The following is an 8,211-nucleotide window of genomic DNA, read 5'->3' as shown; positions in this document are numbered from 1 at the left end:
TGCCTTTCTCATTTACGTATTTAATTTATCTGTATCTAGTTTTTATCTGTGATGGGAGATAAGGGACCACTTTCCTCTAGGATCCTTGATAGATTAGTCCCTCCTTTCTCCCCTGGCCTGCAAAGCCACTGCAGTCACAGATCAGGTTACCAAAAGTGTTTGGGTTTGTTTCTGAGCGTTTTCATTCTGCTTCCCTGGTCAGTTTCTCTGTGCCAACAGCATACTGCCATAATCCAAATAGCTCTGCAATAAATTCCAACGTTGTCCGGGCAAACTGCCCTACTTCAGGCTTCTTTAGGAATGTCTTGGCTATTCTTGGGCCTTTGTTCTTCCATATAAATTTTAGAATCAATTTGTTCAGTTCCTCGAAAAAAATCCAATTGGGATTTTGATCGAAACTGTATTAAGTCTGTGGCTCAATTGGGGGATACTTGAGATCTTCAGCATATCAAGTCTTCTCAGCCATGAACTGAAAATGTTTCTCTATCTACTTATGACTTTAATGTTTTTTCTCTAACATTGTACAATTTTCTCCCAAAGGTCTTCCATGTTTATGAAATCATTATCAGCCAGGTACAGTGTGGTTCATGCTCATAATCCCAGCACTTTCAGAGGCCGAGGTGGGAGGATCACTTGAGCTCAGGAGATTGGGACCAGTATGGGCAATGTAGCAAGACCCCATCTCTACAAAAAATAATTTTAAAAAAATTAGCTGGGTGTGGTGGTGCATGCCTGCAGTCCTAGCTACTCAGAAGGCTGAGGTGGGAGGATCCCTTGATCCCAGGCTGTAGTGAGCTAGGACTGTGCCATTGCACTCTAGCCTGGGTGACAGAGCAAGACCCTGTCTAAAAAAAAAAAAAAAAAAAAAAAAAACCACAGAGAAAAAGAAAGGGAGGGGAGGGGAGGGAATTATCCCAAGGTGCCTTTTATCTTTTTTTGTGCTGTTATAAATGGTATTATTTTTGAAATTACATTTTCTAACTGCTTATTGCTTATTGTATTACATAGAAATTCAATGTTTAAGTTATTGACTTTATATCTAGCTACTTTGCTGAACTCTCATTAATCTCAATAATTTGTAGATTCTTTTGGATTTCCTATGTAAACAATCACATTATCTGTGAATAATAGTTGTATTTCTTCTTTTCCAATCATTGCCTCTTTTTCCTGCCTTATTGCGCTGGCTAAGACCTCTAGGGCAATAGTAATGGTAGAATACACTCTTGTCTTACCTCCAGTTTCTTAGAAATAGGCTCTAACTTATCACCATTAAAATTGGTGATTTTGGTAGATATTTTCACCTTGTCAAAAAAGCTCCTTTCCATTTTCTATTTTGGTAATTTTTATTTAATTGATTAATTATAAATGGGTATTAAATTTTTCAAAAAAAAATTTTTTTTTTTGAGACAGAGTCTCACTCTGTCCCTCATGCTGGAGTGCAGTGGCATGATCTTGGCTCACTGCTACCTCTGCCTCCCTGGCTCAAGCTATTCTCATGCCTTGGCTTCCTGAGTAGCTGGGATTGCGGACATGCACCGCCACGCTCAGCTAATATTTTGTATTTTTAGTAGAGACAGGGTTTTGCCATGTTGGCCAGGCTGGTCTCGAACTCTTGACCTTAAGTGATCTGCCCACCTCGGCCTCCCAAATTGCTGGGATTACAGCCATGAGCCACTGTGTTCGGTCTAAATTTTTATTTTGACACATAAGGTCAAAATAAATGGTTTGTTTATTCAATCGTTAAAGTAGTGAATATTTATAAATTTTTTTCTCGATACTAAATCATCTTTGCATTTTTGGAATTAAACCCAACTTGTTTCTCTTGTATTATCATTTTTATTCATTACCAGATTCTGTTTGGTAATATTTTATGTAGGACTCTTGCATTCATATTCATGAATAAGACTAACTCGTCCTATTCCTTTCTCATATTCATTCCTTTCTCATTCTCAACACCTAACTCATTTTTAGCCCCATAAAATGAATTAGGTGTTTTTCACTAATATCCAGAAGATTTTATGTAAGACTGGAATGAGTTTGAAAGTTTGGTAGAACTCCCCTGTTTAAAATAATACATACACACACACACACACACATATATATAATTGCAGGTCCCATGTGTATGTGTGTGTGTGTATATATATATATATATATATGTATATGTGTGTGTGTGTGTGTGTGTGTATGGGATGGATATGTGTATATATATCCACATATATATATATGACCTGAAATTATTTTTTCAATAGAAAGATAGTTAACCTCTTAATCATTTTTTAAATTTTGAGACAGGGTCTTCCTATATTGCCCAGGCTGGAGTACAGAGTCTATTCACAAGTGCAATCATAGAGCATTGTAACATTGAATGCCTGGGCTCAGCCAATCCTCCCTCAGTCTCCCAAGTAGCTGGGACAACAGGTGCGTGCCACTGCACCCAGACACTTATTCATATTTATATGGTTAAATAAAAATTCGAGCTTTTAAATTATTTTCAAATCAATTTTGGAGTTACATTTTTTTCTAAGAATTTCACTATTTCATCTTAGAATCTGAATTTTTGATGTAAAGATTTGCATAATATTTACATAAATTTTAAATCTCTGTTGTCACTCTAATTTTGACTCATTTTCATTTCTAACATTGTTGGGTGTGTGAGCTTTCTTTTTTCAATCAGTCTTACCAGAAACTTGACTATTTTATTATTTTATTCAAAGAACCAAGATTTAGCCTTATTGATCTTTTTTTCCTATTTCAGTCATTTCTGTTCTTATCTTTATTGTCTCTTTCCTTCTATGTTTTTGGGGGGTATATTTTCTTTTTATTAAAAAAATTTATTTTATTTATTTATGTATTTTTGAGACAAGATATTGCTGTGTTGCCCAGGTTGGGGTGCAGTGGTGTGATCTCGGCTCCCTTCAACCTCCACTTCCAGAGCTCAAGCAATCCTTCTGCCTCAGCCTCCTGAATAGCTGGGATTACAGGCACACACCACCATGCTGGCTAATTTTTGTGTTTTATGTAGAGACGGGATTTTGCCATGTCGCCCAGGCTGGTTTCAAACTCCTAAGCTCAAGTGATCTGCCCGCCTCAGCCTCTCAAAGTGCTAGGATTACAGACATAAGCCATGGCTTCCAGCCTATTTTATTTTTAAATAGAGACAGGATCTCGTTATGTTGCTGAGGCTGGTCTGAAACTCCCAGGCTCAGGTGACCCTCCCACCTTGGCCTCCCAAAGTGTTGGTTTTATAGGTATGAGCCACCACACCCAGCCTCTCTATTCTGTAACAATACTTAAGTCTATGTATTCCCTTTCAAAGGACTATTTTTGCTTCATAACTGAATTTTTAACATGTAATATTTTCAGTAGCATTCAATTCTAATTATTTTTCAATTTACATTACTATTTTTTATTTCACTCTGATGTTATTTTGAAGTGTGATTTTAAATTTCCAGACATAGAAAATTACTAAAATTTGGCCGGGTGTGGTGGCCATCGCCTGTAATCCCAGCACTTTGGGAGGCTGAGGTGGGCTTATCACTTGAGGTCAGGAGTTTGATACCAGCCTGGCCAACATGACAAAACCCCATCTCTACTGAAAATACAAAAATTAGCCAGCCGTGGTGGTGGGCGCCTGTAATCCCAGCTACTCAGGGGGCTGAGGCAGGAGAATTGCTTGAACCTGGGAGGAGGAGGCTGCAGTAAGCCGAGATAATACCACTGCACTCCAGCCTGGGTGACAGAGCAAGACTCTCAAAAAAAAAAAAATAACTAAAATGTGTCTTTGTATTATCTATATCTACTTTTTAAATTCTGTTGTGATCAGAGGCCACAGATATCTGTATGATACTGATTGTTTTAAATATAATGACACATTTTGTAGCCTAATAAAGTGTATACCTTTCAATCATATTTTCTAACCACAATGCAACTAAGTTAGAAGTCAATTTTTTGAAATGGTAAGAAATCTTAAAACACAGGTTAACATTTCCACACGTGCTTGAGAAGAATGAGTGTAATCTAAGTGTTGGGGGATTATGTTCATTAAGTCATGCCTGTCAGTTTTAATTGAAATCTTCTATGTCTTTACAAATTTTGTCTTTTTGATCTATCAATAATTAATTAAGGTGCACTAAAATCTCCTACTATTGTGGCAGATTGAACTACTTCTTGTAGTTATTTTCAATTTTTGTTTTATATTTTTTAGATTTTATAAAAGTGGATGCAAATTTATAACTATTGTATCTTACTGGTGAATTAAACTTCTTATCACTGTATATTGACCCTCTTTACCTTTAATAATGCATTTTTCTTAAAAGCTATTTTGTTTGATGTTTATTATTATTTTTCTGGTGCATCTCTTATCCTACTTTTACTTATAAACTTTCTATTTTCTTAGTTTCATCTATGTCTCTTATAATTAATATATGGCTCAATTTAGAAAAAAATCTAACATGGCAATTTTAGTCTTTCGACTACATTTTAGTGGACCAAAATGTAGGTTTGGTCCACTTACATTTATTGTGATTATTAAAATATTTGGACTTTGGGGTAGTACAACTCTTTCCTTTCCGTCTGGAGGCAGCCATCAGGTAAGCCAAGATGGGTGCATACAAGTACATCCAGGAGCTATGGAGAAAGAAGCAGTCTGATGTCATGCGCTTTCTTCTGAGGGTCCACTGCTGGCAGTGCGTCAGCTCTCTGCTCTCCACAGTGCTCCCTGCCCCACCTGGCCTGATAAAGCGCACCGACTGGGCTACAAGGCCAAACAAGGTTACATTATATGTAGGATTCGTGTTTGCCGTGGTGGCCGAAAACACCCAGTTCCTAAGGGTACAACTTACGGCAAGCCTGTCCATCATGGTGTTAACGAGCTAAAGTTTGCTCGAAGCCTTCGGTCCTTTGCGGAGGAGCAAGCTGGACGGCACTGTGGGGCTCTTTAAGAGCCCGGAATTCTTACTGGGTTGGTGAAGATTCCACATACAAATTTTTTGAGGTTATCCTCATTAATCCATTCCATAAAGCTATCAGAAGAAATCCTGACACCCAGTGGATCACCAAACCAGTCCACAAGCACAGGGAGATGCGTGGGCTGACATCTGCAGGCCGAAAGAGCCGTGGCCTTGGAAAGCGCCATAAGTTCCACCACACTATTGGTAGTTCTTGCTGGGGAGCTTGGAGAAGGCACAATACTCTCCAGCTCCACCGTTACTACGAATATAAGTAAAGTTTGTAAAATTCATGTCTAATAAACAATTTAGGACAGTCATGTCTGCTTACAGGTGTTATTTGTCTGTTAAAACTAGTCTGCAGATTGTTCCCTGAATGCTTTGTCAAGAAAATTAAAGTGTAATAATGTTTGAAGACAATAAGTGATGGTGTATCTTGTTTCTAATAAGACAAACTTTTTTGTCTTTGCTTTATCTTATTAGGGAGTTATATGTCAGTGTATAAAACATGCTGTGTGGTATAATAGGCTTAAAATAATTTCTTTAAAAGAAGAGTATTGAAGCTAGCCCTGTAGATTTGCCTGGTGCATGTAATGAAACCTGCAGCTTTATGGGGTGATGGCAGTGCTCTGCCGTCTTACTTTCAAGTGGCTGGGAGATTTTTTAGTTTGGCAGGTACAAATTTTTTTTAATTGGGCTTTGCTTTAGAAATTGTAGGGTGGGAGGAGGACATCTTAACTATGTCACAATTATATTTAGAAAATTATGGGCACAAATCTGGGCTAGCCTGAAGAAAATTGCCTGTCTTTACGGTACCATTTTAAGTTCACATAAAAGGTGAAAGCTCCTGGGTCAGTGCCATTGCTTCATGGCATTCAGTGGTTAGTGGTCGTGCTTTTAACACTGGTGTGTTTTGAAATTGAATGTGAGATAAAATTATTAGCCTTAAGGTTGGTAAGCTAGCAATCAATGCTAGGGTGGGAAGCTGGCGAGCCGGTGGCCATTAGATAAATACCTTTCAAGTGTGAGCTCAGAAGCCAACCCTAAAATACTTAACCGTAACACGAATTTGTGATCATTATGAATCCTTTCAGTCACATTAGTGGGGAGAGCAGTTGGCTATAAGTACCTCATTCTTAGTCCAGGCAGTCTTAAAAACATCTTGGGTTACCCACTCTGTCAACTCTCATAGGCTACAGAAAAAGTCATACAAGTGCATGGATTCCAACCATATGTGTTTTCTGTAATTGTTTCTCTTGTTCCTGGCCAAAGTACCCTAAAAATCCCTACCATTTCACAAAGTTGGGCCATCATTTCTACGCCCACTTTCACTGTAAGTATACCACCACATTGCATTTCTGTTTGCATCATGTCTTCTAAGAGGCTAGGCTACTGTTTTCCAGGGTGAATTTGAGTGTAAAGGAAATGTAGACAAGGAATTGCCCAATTCTAAATTCTGGCTGTGCTGACTTAATTTAAATGCTCATTTCTCTGAACCAATTTTCTCCTATCTTCTCTAGGCGTTTCAAAAGGATCAGTTAATTGATTTCCGGGAAGTACTCATAGCAAATCCATAAAAGTTCTTGAGACCTAAATTTCTTCTCAAAAAAAGAAAAGATATTAAGTCATACATTTTGATTGTGTAGAGGTTGTTCAACTAAAGGAATAAATGTCTATTAAACTAAAAAAAAATTGGACTTGTCTATATCATTTTATTTTGTGCTTTTTCTATGCTTTTTTTTTTTTCATTGCTTGCCTGTTAAGAGAATCCAGAGCTCAATATGGATGTCTCAGGTTCAGCTCTTCTAATTTGATAAGAACCTGAAAGTTCGTTTTTTTTTTTGTTTTTTTTTTTTTTTTTGAGACAGGGTCTCGCTCTGTCACCCAGGCTGGAGTGCAGTGACACAATCTCAGCTCACTGCAGCCTCTGCCTCCCAGGTTCAAGAAATTCTCTTGCCCTCTGCCTCCCAGGTTCAAGAAATTCTCTTGCCTCAGCCTCCTGAGCAGCTGGGACTACATGCATGTGCCACCACGCCTGGCTAAGTTTTGTATTTTTAGTAGAGACGGAGTTTCACCATGTTGCCCAGGCTGGTCTTGATCTCCTGACCTCAAGTGATCCACCCGCCTTGGCCTCCCAAAGTGCGAGGATTACAGGCGTGAGCCACCACACCCGACCAAAAGTTAGTTTTCTATTGGTGTTGCTGATATAGGTCTTCAAACTCAGGACAATCCTGTTTTATAGTTATTATTCAATTTACTTGTTTATTACCATTCCTTGCTTTGGTTTCAGCCCTCTGGCATACATTTATTTATTTATCACAGCCCTCAAAACTTTCCTTATTTCCAATAAGCCCATCAATGCATTAAAATATATGTTTTCTTTAATTTATCCAGGACCTAGTTGTGATAAGAGCTCCTGAGAGTATCTACAGTACCATGTAGCCAAAGTGGCACACTTTGTGGTCATTGCTCTACTTCCTTAAAGTAGAGGTTTCGGGGCCCACAAATATTAGACAAGCATTTGAACCTCCATGTGAGCACCAAGGAGTCCCATGCAGTGCGTCTGTAACGAGTGTCTCTGTACATGTATGGCTATTTTTCAAATGGCCATCGGTGCTGATGTACTGAGGGAAATCCCATTCCATCAAGTGTTTCTGAAATCATTGTAGTTTCTATGATATCTTATTTTGGTCAATCAATATTTACTATATACAAAACTACGAAATGTGTGAGAACATAAAAATTTCAAGTGCCCCCATATCCACTAAACGCAAACAATGCTTAGCTCTAGATATTGGGCGGGTGAGTGATATTGTCTTCTGTCTGTTACTTTTCTGTGTTTCTTGAGTTCCTGCTGTGAGCATGCCTCTGTAAATACTAGTTTCATATTTACAGAGAGAAAGTTATTTTACAAAGGGGCTCTCATACTTAAAAAAGTTGGGAGCCACTGCTTTGAATGATTATTTAGAGCATTAGAGCAAGAGAAGCAAACTCAAGACTGGAGGGGCCAGTCCTGTGATAGGAATGAGGAAGTGGGCCAGGGGAGTTCAACCTGAAGGTCAAAGTGGGACTCAATGGGCGCAAATGCTACTCAGCTCCAACTGACTTTTGTTTTGTTTTGTTTTTGGAGACAGGATCTCACTCTGTCACCCAGGCTGGACAGCGGTGATGTGATCATTGCTCACTGCAGCCTTGAACTCCCAGGGTCAAGGGATCCTCCCACTTCAGTCTCCTAAGTAGCTGCAACTACAGGCAGACATTGCCA

General features: G+C 38.6%; 1 pseudogene; it reads left to right on the top strand.

The window, feature by feature from the left end:
- The first annotated feature begins 4,578 nt into the window (after nt 1-4,578).
- Nucleotides 4,579-5,239, top strand: LOC109023151 (large ribosomal subunit protein eL15-like; annotated as a pseudogene).
- The last annotated feature ends 2,972 nt before the right edge of the window (nt 5,240-8,211 follow it).

The sequence above is a fragment of the Gorilla gorilla genome, chromosome 15 (genome assembly GCF_029281585.2).
Source record: "Gorilla gorilla gorilla isolate KB3781 chromosome 15, NHGRI_mGorGor1-v2.1_pri, whole genome shotgun sequence".
NCBI classification, from domain to species: Eukaryota; Metazoa; Chordata; class Mammalia; order Primates; family Hominidae; genus Gorilla; species Gorilla gorilla.
Note: the sequence above shows the minus strand (reverse complement) of the source record. Positions and strands in the feature narration are given on the sequence as shown.